Source organism: Trichosurus vulpecula, chromosome 1 (genome assembly GCF_011100635.1).
Source record: "Trichosurus vulpecula isolate mTriVul1 chromosome 1, mTriVul1.pri, whole genome shotgun sequence".
In the NCBI taxonomy this organism is placed as follows: domain Eukaryota; kingdom Metazoa; phylum Chordata; class Mammalia; order Diprotodontia; family Phalangeridae; genus Trichosurus; species Trichosurus vulpecula.
Genome location: NC_050573.1, coordinates 419,491,396 through 419,508,435, shown reverse-complemented (window position 1 = coordinate 419,508,435; position 17,040 = coordinate 419,491,396).

Below are 17,040 nucleotides of genomic sequence, written 5' to 3'. Positions count from 1 at the left end.
GATTGCAGTCCTATATTTCTGCCACTTGGTTGGGGACCCAGTGAGCTATGGTGAGGCCCAGGCTCTCTGCTCCTGCTGCCTTCTCCTCTCACCCCCACCCCTCATCCTCAGCCCTCTGAGGCTCCAGCTCCTGGGGTTACTTTTACCTCAGATACCCACTCACCCCACTGGAGCCCTAGGCTCTGGTCCACATTCCAAATGCATAGGGATCTCCTGCAACAAACTGAGTCCATTTTCTTATTCATTCCTCCCCTGCCTCTGCATCCAGTATCTGTCTGTTGGTCTCTCAGCAGTTCTCTCGGTGGAGGAAATAAATAGCTTTCCTATACCTGTTCTACCTTATCACTGAATATTTTTCTGATCCCTTCATGGGGAGATCCCAGATATGAGCCAAACCTAAACTTTCAGGTGATTTTTCTTGGGGCTCCAGAGTGGGGATATATAGAGTCATAAAGTGTGAGCACTAGAGCCTGACCCCTCTCTTTAGAGGCCAGGCTCCCTTAGGACTTAGCCTGGGCCTTGCTTGAGTCCAGAGCCTCTTACTTCCTCCTAGCCCCCTAGGCTCAGGGGTATCTATTGTTACATAAGGTTGAAGAAAGGCACAGAGAAGGGGTCAATGTGCCCCATACACTATGACCAGACTTTAGTTAACGTGCTCTGCAAACCCTCCCATTTCTATGACCCTGGAATTTGTGTGTGTGTGTTTTATTTTCTTCTTAGATACATTGAAAAATCCCTTTTGGAAAATCCCAGCCTTGTCTTAGCTTAAATTAAAAGGAGTGGGGTATAGTAGGGGAGGCAGCGTGGGCTAGTAGGAAGGTCACTGAACATGGACTCCAGAGCCCCATGCACACAACACTAGCACTAGCTGTTTGGCCATGAGCAAGTCACCTTCTCACTCTCATCGAGGCAGCTGGGGGTGGGGGGCGGAGTAGGGATGCACAGTGAATAGAGTGCTGGGCCCGGATTCAGAAAGACCTGAGTTCAAATCTTACTTCAAACACTTAGTAACTGTAACCCTGGGCAAAGTCACTTTACCTCTATCTACCTCAGTTTCCTTGACTGTAAAATTAGCATATTAATAGCACCTACTTCCCAGGTTTATTGTAAAGATCAAATGAAATAATATGTGTAAAGTGCTTAACTAGTGGTAAATAAATGTTTCCTTCCTTCTTTTTCTCCTCATTTGCAAAATGGGTGTATAATAACACTTGTCCTATCTCCTTCACAGCCTTATTATGAAGAAAATGCTTTGTAAGGATTAGAGAAAGGTTAGCTCTTAATTAAAGTGGTTTGTATTTACCCAGGCCAAAATAGAGTAGATGAGAGTGTTGGGGCCTTCCCAATGTGGTGGTACCAACAATTGAATGAATCAGCATGAATCTGGGCACCTGGGGCTTCTAGGAGATTTAAAAATTCAGGATGGGAATGGCGAGGGGTGATATCCTTTCACACAAGGGACAAGAAAAGTGGAAGAAATAGTCCTTCGCCTTCAGGAGATTACATTCTACTTGATGTGTGTGGTTTGGCCTTCATTCTTGAAGAGGACCATGAATCAGAGAGATGATGACACGACTTGCAGTTGACTTTGATTTAAGTGAGGGAGGGCTGTGCAAAGTAAGCAGCTTCACTTTCTCCTCCAGATCTGGGTCTATTAATCAGGATGACTGGAGATGGCCCAGGATGCATCCCTTGACTCACATTCTACCACCGATGACCCAAAGGATGCTTCTGGCACGGACAGATTCCTCTCTAGAACTTAAATATTTCATCCATCCTCTCATTTATATGAGTATTCCTTCATTGGCGCCAATTGCAACCCTTCAACATCTCATCTTGTATGATCTTTGTCCATATTCCCCCATAGACTCTCCCCAGTGGGTGTTCTCATGGTGGAAGCCTTTATTTAGGTCTTGTTACATTCTGTGGGTTGCATTCTGTCTGTTGCACTCTGCATGACTCAGGCTGCCCCTCCATTATCGCTGGCTTTCCTCAAATGAATGGCCCATCTTATTTCCCAATCATATGTTTTTTGAATGATACCCTTTATACTAACTACTTTGGTCACATAGGTCATCGTTGGGAATTTGTTGTGGCCTGTTTGCCCCCTGCATGTGGCTGGCTCTCCACTGACTTCGGGGCAATCTCCAAATTTCTTTCTTTGAATATTGTGGTACTCTGAGTGACCACCATACAGAATCTCTAAGGGAACCTTTGTGCTAACATGGTGGGCTTTTGTGCCAGGGAACAGGCTGGGATTAGTGAAAGGATGGCCCACTCTCCTAAATGCAACCCAGCCCATTCTTTTCCTCCTATTTAATCCTAAACCCTGTTCTGCATCCATCACAAAGGCTATTTTGGAGCTATGTAATGATGTATTACTCAACTGCATGTCATAGTCTGGACAAGGGGACATTTTTTCTATCCATTTAGTTTTTCCTGAATGGACACTTAAGCAAACCTCTTTTGAGAAATCATGACTCTCAAGGAGAAGGGCCTATAATGCTCTGGGGTAGCTGGCAAACAGCACATTATCATCTGTATGCGGGAGCACCTGGAGGAACTTGCCATTGAGACTGTGCAAGATATTCTCCAGGACAGTGGCAAACGTCTTTGGCCAGTAGACATCTCCCTTCTTGTTGTTGTTGTTTGTCCTTCGTTTTTGAAGAGGAATGATGACATCATGGGGTGATGTCCTGACTCATGTGTGAACTGGAGTTAAGTGGAGTTAAGTGCCTCTCTTGACATGTTGTTGTTCAGTGGTTTCAGTCCTGTCTGACTCTTCGTGACCCCATTTGAAGCTTTCTTGGCAGAGCCACTGGAGTGGTTTGTCATTTTCATCTCCAGATCATTTTACAGATGAGGAAACTGAGGCAAACGGGGTTATGTGACTTGCCCAGGGTCACACAGCTAGTAAGTGACCAAGGTCTGATTTGACTCCAGGCCCGGTACTCTATATGCTGCACCATCTAGCTGCCCGCTCTTGTTATTAGGGGATTGTTAAAGAAGTTTTCTAATGGCGGAGAGTTGGAGTTGAGTTGGAGAAGGACAGAAAGAAATAAGCATTTATTAAGCTACTACTCTGTGCCAGGTTCTGTGCTAAGTACTTTTACAAATATTATTTCATTTGAGCCTCACAACAACCCTGGGACCTAGGTGCTATTATTATCCCCAATTTATAATTCAGGAAACGGAGTCAGACAGAGTTACTTAACCTCTTGGCTTGCCCACTGTCACACAACTAATTAATGTCTGCGAGTGGATTTGGACTCAGATTTTCCTGACTCTAGGCCCAGCACTCTCGCTCTCTGTGTGCACTACTTCACTTAGGGGCCGCCTCAGCAGCCAACAACTGCAACCCATACCTGAAAAAGATCCTTTACGATATACAAGACAAGTGGTTACCTAGTCCCTGCTTGATGTGGGGAGCCCATTACCTTAAAAGGCAGCCAATCCCCCTTATGACCATTGTTAGGAAATTTTCCTTGAAAATAAACCTAAATGTACTTCTTTGCATCATCTACCCACTGTTTGGGTACCTAGGTGACGCAGTAAATAGAGTACTGGGCCTGGAGTCAGGAAGACCTGAGTTCAAAGCTGTCACCAGACACTTACTAGCTGTGTGACCCTGGGCAAGTCATTTAACCCTGTTTGCCTCAGTTTCCTCATCTGTAAAATGAGCTGGAGAAGGAAATGTCAAACCACTCCAGGATCTCTGTCAAGAAAACCCCAAATGGGGTCATGAAGAGTCAGACATGACTGAACAACAACACCCATTGTTCATGTTTCTGCTTTCTAAGACTTAAGAGAATAAATCTAATCCTCTTCCTCTTGTAAGGTCTTGACATATAGATGATGGACTTTCCATGCGTGGAAAGCTTATTAGGCTGGGCCTTGTTTTTTGTTTTGGGTTTTTTTTGTGGGGGGGTGGGGTTGCAAACAAGAAGTAGTATCTCAGATTCTTTGCACTTTTCAGTCAATTCTGAGATTGCAGAAATGTGGTCTACTATAGATAATAATTTGCAAAAACCTCACAATTTCCTTCTCACATTTTCATCAAGGATACTTGACTTGTCTGTAGATCATTCTCATAAAGATTTTACGAAGATTTGAAACACAAGAGGCAAATACGGGCGCAAGAGTAATTCAGATCCTCCCGACTGTTTGTATTTCAGCAGTAACATCGGCTGTGTTATTTTCCAGTCTTTCGGTATCTCCCCGCCATAAGGTATCTTATAAAATGACCCCCTCATATTTTCAAGATTTTACTGCCTTCAGAATGGCCTTCCTTGATATGTACTTAAATGGGTTCAGACATTTTTCCTGGCTTTGTCTTCTTAAGTGTCATTTCCAATTCCCCATATTACTTGCACATTGAAAACAGAGGCAGGAAGCCTAAAGGCAGGAGGACCTGAATTCAAATCCAACTTAAGACATTTACCAGCTGTGTGACTGATAAAGTCACTTAACTTCTGTTTGACTCTGTCTCCTCAACTGTAAAGTGGAAATTATAACAGCACCTATCCTCACAGGGTTCTTGTCAGGATCCAATGAGACAATGTCTGTAAATCACAGTGCCTGGCCCATGGCAGGTACTGTGTAACTGCTTATTTCCTTCCCTTCCCTTCTCCTTTATTGATTATAAAAATGCACCATTACAGAAATAGATGAGTCTTCCTGACTCCAGGCCTGGTGCTCTATCCACTGAGCCATCTAGCTCTACCATCTAACAAAAGTCAGACTGGGTGGAGTTTTCCCTTTGTACTTGTTGGTGATCACTCTGCCTTTCTCCAAGTCACTCACACCTCCTTCCAATGTTTTTCTTTTTGCATTCAGAGCCTATTCCTATAATAAATATTAATAAATATTTCAATATCCATTGCTCTCTCTATATATCAGCAGTTCTCAGAGGGTGGTTTGGGGAGCACCAGGGCCCCTGAGAGCCTATAAGGTCAAAGTTATTTTCATAATAGTGCCAAGACATTTCATGTTCTAGTATGGTAAATATCAAAAAGCATAACTCACATAAGGAAAAGGCCTCCTCACAAGGGGTCCTGAGACTCAAAAATTTGAGAACCCTTGCTCTATATGACTCCTCTAGAGTTTCAACTTCAAGCTCAAACTTAAGTTAAAAATCATATTTGGCAACGCTGTAATGTCGATGCAAGCGTACAAATGTTCACTCAGTAACGTGATAATAAGCAATTCACGTCAATGTTGTCCATCTTTGGACTCAAAGATGACCGATGACATCCCGATGTTGGGGTCAAGGTAGAGCGTCCGACTGCGGCTGATCAGTCCAGTACAAGCTCGGACAAACTGAGCTGAAGATAACAAGCAATAAAGAATATACCCAAACAATAAAACATAAAATAACACAAACCGGCAACGAAAAATCAAAATAAGACACTACCTGAATGCAATCAGGCAATGGTGTAATCAATAACACAGTACGTACTACCACTAGGTACAAGTAGCAATGATCAACACCGACGCAATGCTACTGTAGACAATGGACCTCCAGCATTATTATCAGTATCAACGATGTCCTGGCAGTTGAAAGCGCTATACATCTGAAAATCTGTACTATACCGTGGGTTCATGACAACAAAGGAAAATCCCAAGGCTGATTTTCAGAGGGCAATATTAGAATCAGTAATGAAAAGAAGTAATTCTAATGAAGAAACAATTTTTTAAAAAATTAAACAATAAATAAACATAAAACAAAAATAATAATAAAATAAAAAAATAATAAAATAAAATAATAAAAATTTCTAAGTGAGGATTTTTAAAAATTTAATAAAAAATTATGACAATGGAAATTGGAAGAAAATGTACATTTTTCAGGGTCCTTCCATATCTATTCAGCTGAAACAGAAATGCATTTTGGTTAAATTTTCAGAAACTTCAAAAAAAATTACCCCAGGATAAATGTCCTGATTCACTTTACTCTCACTTAATCCTTTTAAATAACATATAAACATAACTCATTGGTTGGTCTTTGAGGTTTGGTGTAACTCATCATGCAATATTTCTTCTGGCCACAAGATGGCACTCAAAAAGAGGCTGCAAATTACATGTCTGGCCATCGACTCTTTTTATAATATTCGCTACTGCAGAGGGGATAAATATAACCACAACACAGTCCTTTTCTGATAGAGAGGTCTGGGAATATGCTCCCTAACAATATCTTTTTGGTTTGGGTCTCTGAGAGAGTCAAAAGGCAGAGACGGAGAAGTAAAATTCCCCAAAGTCACAGAAATCCAGAGGTCAATATCTCCCTTTTAAAAAAAGTCTCCTTTTTTGGCATTGGCAACTTATTTGAATAAATCCTGTTGGAAATTAAAGCAATTGTATGAAATGCCTTCTATTCATCATTATCCTTCCTTCTTAATGGGATGCTGTCTTTGACCTTTGCTCTCATTAATTGGTATTCTGACTGCACAGACAGCTGATTCTGATGTAACTGAAAACAATCCCACAGCAGTAGTTAAGTTTGGCCTGGCCAATGCCCTATAACTAATATCCATGACATAGAGTCCTGAGGCTTCTGAGTAATCCATAAACCTTTGGCCCCTTTCTCAATCTCAGATCCTATTTTCCACCTTCATGTTGAAGTCATCAAGGATAAAAATATACATTTACTAGTTTGGGAACCTCTTAGCAATTGCTTTGTAAAAAGTGTCTCCCTTTTCATCCTCTGTAGCAAATATTAGGACATAAATTGCACCTTTTGCTTATATTCATCATGACCAATGCAAAGTGACAAAATATCCCATAAAATAATGTTTCATTTTAATTTTGGCATATGTTTTGCCAGACTAGTCTACTGAATCATATTGGGGATCTAAATATAATGAAACACTTGAGGACCATAAAATTTAATAAAAATACATTGACTTAGAAGATTTAATTACTAACTGGTGTGGAAAATATTATACTATTTTATATCATTTTTAATTTCAAGTAGACCCAGAGCCTGAATTAATGAGTAACTGGATGAAGATCCAGGACCTGGGCTTCTTTGTTCTCTCTAAAAGTTTGCTCAGGAAATACCCTTATCTCTGTCAACAAAGCCAGACTAGGCTGACCCTTGTTAGTCATTAAGGACGAGACCCTAATCCCAAGAGAGATCACCTTACTTAATATTCTACAGGTATACACTATGTTATGAAATGTAATGAGACACAGAGATGCTAGGTTGTAGTTTTAACTGACTTTTGTCAGCATCATTTACAACTCTATTCAATTAAGGGAAATCCTTGTCTTTATGGTCAAACATACCTGAGAATCATAAAATTAAGTAACATGCTGAATTGTGATTGTTCTAAAGAATATAAAACCTGTTCATGTTTCTGTACAAGTCAGTCAGACATTCTCTGGCTCAATCTCATACATGTATGTCTGTTGGCTGTGCTTATGGGAATTAATATATATAAATAATACAATCTTTTTATTATCTAGTCTGTTGTTTCCTTTAACCAACATCCAGGTTCTCACTGGCAATTCAAATGAACCATGCCTGTCTTTGCAAAGTGGAAGGGAGAGAACGGCAAGGAAGAGAAGAGGCCCTCTCCCTGACCAAGTCAGATTATAAAAACAACCCGAGGTACAATAAGAAATTTCATTAAACTTCAGCATAGCATCTCCCCAGAGGGTGGGCTTTTTATGTCTCAGGCAACAAAGACAAGTCAGTGGTTCAAGCTCTCGTCCTCTGGACCAACCGAATCCCAAGGATGTCCTCCTTGCCCCATCAAAGGGAAACCCACCCAGCCTACATGATGAAACCAATCTGCCCTCTCTTTTGTTTGCCTCTCCAAGGAGAACTGTGAGCCATCCTTCCACTAAGCTGTGAATTCCTCTTGTCCTCCTGCAAGAATGTCACTATTGTTACGGTTCCATTCTTACGATTGCAACCTAGGCCCTTCACACTCTCAGGGACCCTTCTGAAAAGCTATCCAGGTTCAAGGCATGTTTTCAGTCAGCTTCTACTAAAACCAGAGGTCATGACCATCCACTGATATTGCTTTTATAAGTACAACCAAGCAGAAGACTTTGTTGTTCAGTTGTTCAGTCATTCAACACTACATGACCCTATTTGGAGTTTCCTTGCCAGAGATACTAGTTTGCCATTTCCTTCTCCAGCTCATTTTACAGATGAGGAAACTAAGGCAAACATGGTTAAGTGACTTGCCCAGAGCCACACAGCTAATAAGTGTCTGAGGCAGGATTTGAACATAAATCTATCTGATTCCAGACCCAGCGCTCTATGCACTGAACCACATAGCTGTCAAGGAACACGGTTGGTCAAAGTCCACAGCAAAGGGTTAAATCAGACAGGTACATTTACAGCACCCATTGCCTAAATAGCTGGTTCCTCCCCTCACAGGTCCCCTGGGAATGGGGGTATTGGTCTTGGCTGACACCTCCATTTCACATTAAGAGCATCATATACGTCATGAATCAGGATCTTAGATAAGAGTTTGTAGCAGTGTCACTGTAGGCTATGGGTCCTGGCTTCGGTCAGACCATTCTGGGTTTCTTTTGCTGCCTACGTACACAAATGCACACATATCATGAGAAAAGCACAAAGAGTTAACTCTCCAATGAGTGTTGCATCTGCAGTCTGCCCTTCTGTGCCTGGCCTCGTCTCTTACCCAACCACCCCCTTCCCTCTGGCTAATGGTAGAAATAGAACTGGTTGTCATGGACTGAGCATCCAAGCTGCTTTCTCCTCTGCCCACCCCAGACCTCCTAGTTCTGGCCACCAGCTTCAGTCCCTGGAATCATGGTCCAGCTTATGTCCAGTGTCACACAGGAGAATTCTTGTGATTGACTGAGAAGATCAAATCATACCTCTAGGCCTGTGTTTAAAACAGCAACCCAATTCGGTCAAGAGGGAATCTTAGGTAGTAAGTTCTCCTCTTGCACTTCTCTGGAGAGCCAAGTTCAGGAAATCCTGTAGCTCCTGAGTCCTCACCCATTTAGCAATCATTAGCAATCCTCATTAGCAATCAAAAATCCTCCTCAACTTTTAGAAAAGGGATTTACTGAGAAGGTGTAGCAAGAACGCTTGGTACATAACCTGGATATTCTGCTCCTGCTGGCATCCTTCCCAAGCTGCTGCACCATCCCACCCTCCCCCTTTCTACACAGGTGTCGAAGAGAGGGAAGATACTCAATGTCTGACAGCTAATGGCTCCTCCTCGGGCTCAGCTACTACTTCTCTGCTGCCTCCCTACAATGGATCCAGATTTTATAAAATCTGTGAAGTCACTGCTGAGAAATGTCCATCTCAAGATTGTAACCCAGTCACCTGCTATCTCCTGTGACCCCTGTTACTATCTCTGGTAGGCTCTGTTACTAACTGGTTACTGGTAGAACTTCTACTGGGCCCTCTGGCTCTCCTAAATTCACAAGGCTCGGGAGACAAGTCTACCATGGAATATTTGTTTGTTTAATACCAGGAAAGAATAAACACAGGACTCGTGGTGAGAGAACCAAACCCACTCCATTTTGTATCATTTGGAGGGCAGTTGCTGGAGCAAAGTCTTGTTTTCCTCAGTTAAGTTGTAAAGCCAATAATCTGTAAGTGAAAGATCTTTCTTGCCCATTGAACAGGCCTCAGGAGGGGCCAACAAAGGAAGGCCTAATTAGAGGCAGGCTCTCACCTTTGTGATGCTGATCAGTGATTAAAGACTCTTCCCACCCCCTCAATAGACCTCAGGTGGGGCCAACAAAGGGAGGCAGGCCCCAGGCCCCAGGCCTCAAACCTTTTTGCTTAGTAGACTCTGAGCCCTCACAGGGACCTGAACAGGGTATATAAACTCAGAGGTTAGCGGGAACATTCATTGAAAGAGTGTGGGTGACAAGACTCTGGGTAAACTGTTGAAGCAGCCTCCCCTCTCCTCCCCCCCCACCCCCTTTGAAAACCCAGATGTTGGTGCTTCTCTGGTAACTATGTATTATGATTTGGTTAGACAGAAATGTTTATCTGTTTATATTGTCTGTTTGTAATTGCTGTTTGTATTGGCTCTGAAGTTCAAGGTGCTGGCTTTTCCCCCAGAACTAAGTGCATGGCATATGTATGTTTAATTAAAGTAAGATTGTTAACCCCTTAAAGTTGCTTTCCTTAGAAAAGCAAATCAAAGAATCTGTGCTGGCAGCCCTTCTGTGTGCTGGTCTTGTTGTTGATTTTTCACTCCCACAACAGCTGCTAGCAACATTGTTGCTACATAAGTTTAGTTTCTAAGTCACAATTTCAGGAAGGTCATTGATTATTGTGCCACTAAGTGTCAGGATGCAGGTAGATGCAACTAATCAGAAACCCTGAATTCTGGAAGTATTTCTAAATCTAAAAATAGTAGCTGTACTTCACTATAGAAATCTTTGTAAATCTCTTCAGAGTCCTTGGGCCTGCTGAGCAGTCCTGGACTCAATTGGTTCAGCAATGGCATGTTTTGCTAGTAAATTGCATAGCTCAAACTAATGTTACAAAATTAATCTAGACAATGCTAAGTAGTTTGGGGAATTCAGCCAGGTAGTTCACATCTATCCAGCAGGTCAAAGTAGCCTTCCTCAAAAGACTAAGATGAGGTCACACTTTTTGTATGCCTGTAAATTTCTGGCTCAGCCAATCCATTATTTTTTTCTGTTTTTACAACCAATTAGAAGACTTTTTCTTCTTTACATAGTGACAATGACTCTAAGTCATCTTAGCCAGAAATCAGCATCCAAAATTCAACACAGACTGGCAGCAGGAAGAGGATACCTACTTATGTTTCAAAGACTACCTCTCCTATAAGCAGCCTAGCCCTCTTATAAAAGTAATGCATGATGACTTTGGACACATGAGAAGAGGACTCAGGCTAGTAAGAAACTCCTTTTCCTGGCACAAGGTGGTAGCAGATGTCACTAAGAAGTGTGAGACTTACGCTTGCTGTGTGTAAAGAGAAGTGATATCAATTTGTATTCCATATTTGGAGAATATAAGCACTAACACACCCTTGAAACTTGCCTGCATTGACTTTTTTATTTTGTGGTTTGTTCAATTTCTTTTTCTGATGCTAGATTATTTAACTACTAAATATAGTCCTCTTGTTAATTTGGGTTTTTTATATTTTTATAAATATTAATCCATTTCTTCTAAGTCATCCATTTTGACATATATTTGGGCAAAACACTTTCTGATAGTTTTCTTCATTTCATCTTTGTTATGAGTTCTTTTTATTTTGAATACAATTTGGCTTACCTCTCTTTAATGTCAATCCAGATGTTTATCTATTTTGCCAGGTTGTTTTTTTTTAGTCTCCTAGTTTTATTTATCGATTCAATGGAATTTTTTCAGTTTTATTAATCTCTCCTGTGATTTTTTGGGATTTCTATTTTGGTATATTGTTGAGAGTCTTAATTTTTTGTTTTTCTAGATTTTTTAAAACTGCATGCTCAATTCACTAATCTGTTTTTTTTTCTTTTGTTAATGATAGCATTTTAGAGACATAAAATTTCCTCAAAGAATGGGTTTAGCTGAATGCTATAAATTATTGTTTTCATTAAATTCCACTTTCAATGAACAAATATATATTTTTTCTCTCTCCCATCTTGCCTCCCCACTGGAAAAAGATAAACAAAATCAATGTAACAAATACAAATAGTAAAGCAAAATAAGTCATCACATTGGTAATGTCAAAAATGTATGTCTCATTTTATGTATTTTATCCTTCTCTTCTCTGTCAAAAGGTGCCTAGTATTCATCATTGGTCCTCTGAAATTATGGTTGGCCATTGTATTGGCCAGAATTCTTAAGTCTTTCAAAGTTGTTCATTTTTACAATATTGTTATAGTATAATTTGTTCTCCTGGTCCTGCTTATGTTACTCTACTTCAATTTATACATGTCTCACTTATCCCATAATTTTTTGGTTTGTTGTCTCATTGTCATTTTCTTTGTTGAAATTTTATATTGTTTCTTTGAATTGTTCTTTTGCCCACCAAAATTCCTTAGAATTACTTTGTCCCTAATTAATTCTTATGGTATACTTGTTATATCATTGTTAGTAAAGGATGTGTTTAGTATTTCTTCATTTTCTTCCATTGTTTTTATGCCCCAATACATGGTCAATTTTGATAAAGATACCATACATAGTTGAGCAATATGTAAACACATTTCTGTACCTATTCAGTAATTGCCAGAGATCTATCATCTCTAATTTTCTAAAGCTCTATTCATATCCTTAAATTTTTTGTTTTTTGTCTTTTTTAGATTTATATTTCTGAAAGTTTGAGGTCTCTTACTATTATAATTTTATTATCTATTTCTCCCTGTAGTTTAATGAACTTTTCTTTTAAGTAACAGAGCATGTATGTATATTAAGTATTGATGCTAGCTCATTGTCCATGGAACCTTTACACCTAATGTGGTTTCCCTTCTTAACTCTTTTTATTTAGACTATGTCTACTCTTACTGTTGTCTTATCTGAAATAATTATTGATGATCCTCTCTTTTGGCTTGTAAACAAGATTATAGATTCTGCTTTCCAATCTGTTATTCTCTTCCATCTTATGAGTGAGTTTACCCCATTTACATTTAGTTATGATTACTAATTGTTCATTTTCATCCATCTTGTCTTCTTGTGCTTTTTTTTCCACTTTACCTTCCACTTTACAAAGAAGAAGGTAGAGTAAGAGAAGGAATATGTTTAACACTAGTGATCTAATTTTTCCACTTAATAGTATCTTTTCCAATTACAAGTAAAGAAAATTTTCAACATTCACTTTTATAAGATTTTGAGTTACAAATTTTTCTCCCTCTCTCCCTCCCCACCCTCCTCCCCCAGACAGCAAGCTATCTGATATAGCTTGTACATGTACAATCATATTAAATATATTTCCACATTAGTCAAGTTATCAAAGAAGAATCAGAACAAAAGGGAAAAACCTCAAGAAAGAAAAAACAAAAAAAGTGAAAATAGTATGCTTTGATCTGCATTCAGACTCCATAATTCTTCTTTCTCTGGATGTGGATAGCATTTTCCATCATTTTGGAATTGTCTTGGATCATTGTATTGCTGAGAAAAGCTAAGTCTATCATAGTTGATCATCATAGAGTGTTGCTATTACTGTGTACAATGTTCTCTTCATTCTGTTCACTTCACTTAGCATCAGTTCATGTAAGTCTTTCCAGGTTTTTCTGAAGTCTGCCTCTCATCATTTCTTATAGTACACTAGTATTCCATTACATTTATATACCACAGCTTGTTCAGCCATTCCCCAATGGATGGGCATTCCCTCAAATTTCAACTCTTTGCCACCACAAAAAGACCTGGTACAAATATTTTTGTACATGTTGGCCCTTTCCCCCTTTTTATTATCTCTTTGGGATACAGACTAGTAGTGGTACTGCTGGATCAAAGGGTATGCACAATTTTGTAGCCCTTTGGGCATAGTTCCAAATTGCTTTCCAAAAAGGTTGGATCAGTTCACAACTCACAACAATGCATTAGTGTTCCAATTCTCCCACATCTTCTCCAACATTTAGAATTTTCCTTTTCTGTCATATTAGCCAATCTGATAGGTGTGGGGTGCAATCTATAATTGAAACCATCTGTTTTCATTCTTCTCTTTTTTCTCTTCCCCTTGCCCTGCCACCCATCACAGGTTTTTACTCTTTATTTCCTTCATTTTAATTCTCCCTCCTTCACATTGCACCCTTCAATGTTGGAGTTTGTTTTGCTTATGACTACTGTCTAACCTATCCTGCCCTTCCTCTTAAACCTCCTCCCCTTTCCCTGTCCCCTCTTATTTCCCTATAAGATTAATGTATTTCTACAACTCTCTCTTTGAATATATGTGTATGAGTGTGTTCAACCTTCCTTTATCTGGTTCAGGTGAAAGTCAGGTTCTGGTATACCATTTCCCCCTATCCTTTCCTCTATGTTCACATAGCCTTAATCTCATACATCCTTATATGTGATATGTTACCTCCCCTTCCTTTTATTTCCTTCCCCATTATATTCCTCTTTTCTCCTATTTCCTTCTCCTCCTAAAACCATAAAAATAGAATAGAACCACCCCCCAGGCCCTGTGCCTGCCTTGTTTAATTCTCTCTATAACCCTTGAAAGCAATAGGGTTCTGTGAAGACACTTGTTTTTCCTCCTATTATTATTATATGAACAATTCATTGTCAGGTAGTCTAGGAGTAGTTCTGTTCTATGTATAATATGAAAGCCAAGAATGCCAATATGAGAATCATCTGTACAGAGAGGCCAAGAATCCAGGCACCACAGTCAGATCCGTTTGCAGGCTTGTGTTGAATTCTTGGTGCCTTATTTTAGGAAGGACATTGATAAGCTAGAGAACATCCAGAAGATACTTTGAAATCATACCTTGTTAAAAACTGTCTGAAAGTTTTGTTACAGAAGAAAACACTTGGAGAAGAATATGATAGTGGTCTGGATAGAGGGATTTAATTTCTTCTGCTTTGCTCCAAAGGACAGAACTAGATGTCGTAGTTGGAATTTAACAGAGTTAAAACTTAGGCTCAATGTAAGGCAAAACTTGCTACCATTTAGAGTTATTAAAAGGTATAATAGGATGCTGTGGAGGTAGGGAGTTCCCTCTCACTGGACACATTCAAGCAAAAGTGGATGACCACTTGTTTGATTGGTCCTTTGGTGCTTCCCCATTAGAAGGTAAGCTTCCTGTGAGTAGGTATTGCTTCATTCCTGGTATTTGTATCCCAGTTCCTGACACATAGTAGGTGCTTTTTGATTAACTGTAGAGGGGATGGCTGCTGAGGTCCCTTCCAACTTTAAAATGCTAGAATCTTAGGATTCTTCCCTACTTACTAAAGGACTTAGATACTCATTTTGTTTAGCATCCCTTTGAACATCCAAATGTTGCTGCTGTTAAATCATCTTTCAGTCAAGTCTGACCCTCCGTAACTCCACTTGGGATTTTCTTGTCGAAGACACTGGAGTGGTTTGCTATTTACTTCTCCAGCTCATTTTACAGATGTGGAAACTGAGGCAAACAGAGTAAGGTAACTTGCCCAGGGTCACACAGATAGTAAGCGTCAGAGGCCAGATTTGAACTCATGAAGATGAGTTTTTCTGACTCCAGACCCAGCACTCTATCCACTTGCCACCTGGCTGCCCCATCCAGGTGTTGTAAATAATAAAAAGAAAATAGTCATATTAAAATCTATAATATTTTTATTGTATTAAAGAAGCCTTAACTCAAAAGCTAAATAAATGCCTTCATGAATACTTTCAATATCTAACAGCATACTTGATATAATGTGTGCGTGTATTTGCATGAGCATTAGGTTTACAAAGAGTACTCTTAGTAGAAAGTTCAGAAGTCAGTGATCCTGTCCATATTCATTATGGTTACTGCACCATAACTGTGGTTCCATTAAGGCTCCACCCCACAACATTCCAGGAGGAAGCCTGGTCAAAGATGACAATTACTCCATGATTAACTATGAATTTGCAACAAGCAATGGCCCCCAAATGTTTGAAAATACTAATTTCACCTACTTAAATGACAATCTTCCCTTGTTGAATTCTACCTAGGGATCATTTTAGTTCTACTGACTGGCAGTCCTTTCCTTCCCTGCTTCCCTTTATGTGACCTGGATTACTGGAACAAAGAATTTATGACATGGAGAGCAGAAGTCTCATTCACTGTGTGCTTGGTCCTAAGCCCAAACTTAAAGCTTCAGCTTTAGGGAGTGTCTCTGTGATTCCCAATGCAAATCAAAGGCCTTATTCTAATAAACACAAAATAGTGACTCTGGTAGGTTTGATTCCCTTTTATAACACTTTGTCTTTGAACTCCTAGGAACTAAAGAGTAGACATACCAGCAAAATAAAGCATCTTGGAATCAGCAGCTGTTAGGGAAAGGACCTTAGAAATGTAAGCTTCTTGTGAGTAGGGATCACCCCTATTTTACAGATGAAGAAACAGAGGCAGAAAATAGTAAAATGACCTGCTCGAGATCCACCAAAGTTCTGGTAAATATTTAACAACCAGCTCTCTGAGAAGAAGAGAGATGTATGCACAGCACACTTTTAAGTTTAGTATGCTTTATTAATATTTTCTCCATCACTTTCTTAAGCCTAGACAATTAACAAAACAATGAATCAAACCCTGGTTTGTAGCATTTACCAATTTCCAAGGTGTAAACGCTCAAATTTTAAGTTGGCTCTCAAGAGCCGGTGTGAACTAGCTTTAGCATGTCCCTGCCAAGGATACATATCATGAGTTGAGCAGAACCAGGTCTAAAGCCCAGATATTATCAGTCCTAGTCCAACACTCTTTCCACTATGTCAAATTGTTTCTCCACTTAAGGGATATTTCTCTTTTCTGGGAATCTCTTTTCTCTGTGTATACTCCGTCACTTGGTCATCTCATCAGCTTCCATGGATTCAATTAGCATTTCCACGGGGTGATTTCCAGATCTATATATCCATCCCATGTCTCTCCCCTCAGTTCCAGGACCATGTCACCAACTATCTATTGAACATTTCTAACTGGAAGTCCCATTGACATCTCACAAACTCATCACTTCCAAAACTGAACTCATTATCTTTCCCCACAATCCATGCCTCTCCCCAAATTCCTTATTCCTCTTGAGGATACTACCATTTTTCCAGTCACTCATGTTCATAATCTCAGCATTATCCTCCACTCCTCACTTTTCCTCATCCCACCTATTCAATCAGTTGACAAATCTTGGCATTTCTACTCCCCACAATACCTTCCAGCCCCTTCTCTTTACTCCCAGGGCCATCACCATAGTTGAAGTCCTCATCACTTCTTGCCTAGATTATTGCAATGGCCTCTTAATCGGTTTCCCTGCTTCAAGTCTTTCCCTACTCTAAACTGCCCTCCACACAGCTGCCAAAGTGCTTTTCTTAAAGTATAGGTCTGATTATGTCACCTATCTATTCAATAAACTCTAAGGGCTTTTTACTACCTCTAGGGTGACCAAAGTCCTTTATTTAACATTTAAAGCTCTTTACAACTTAGTCCCTC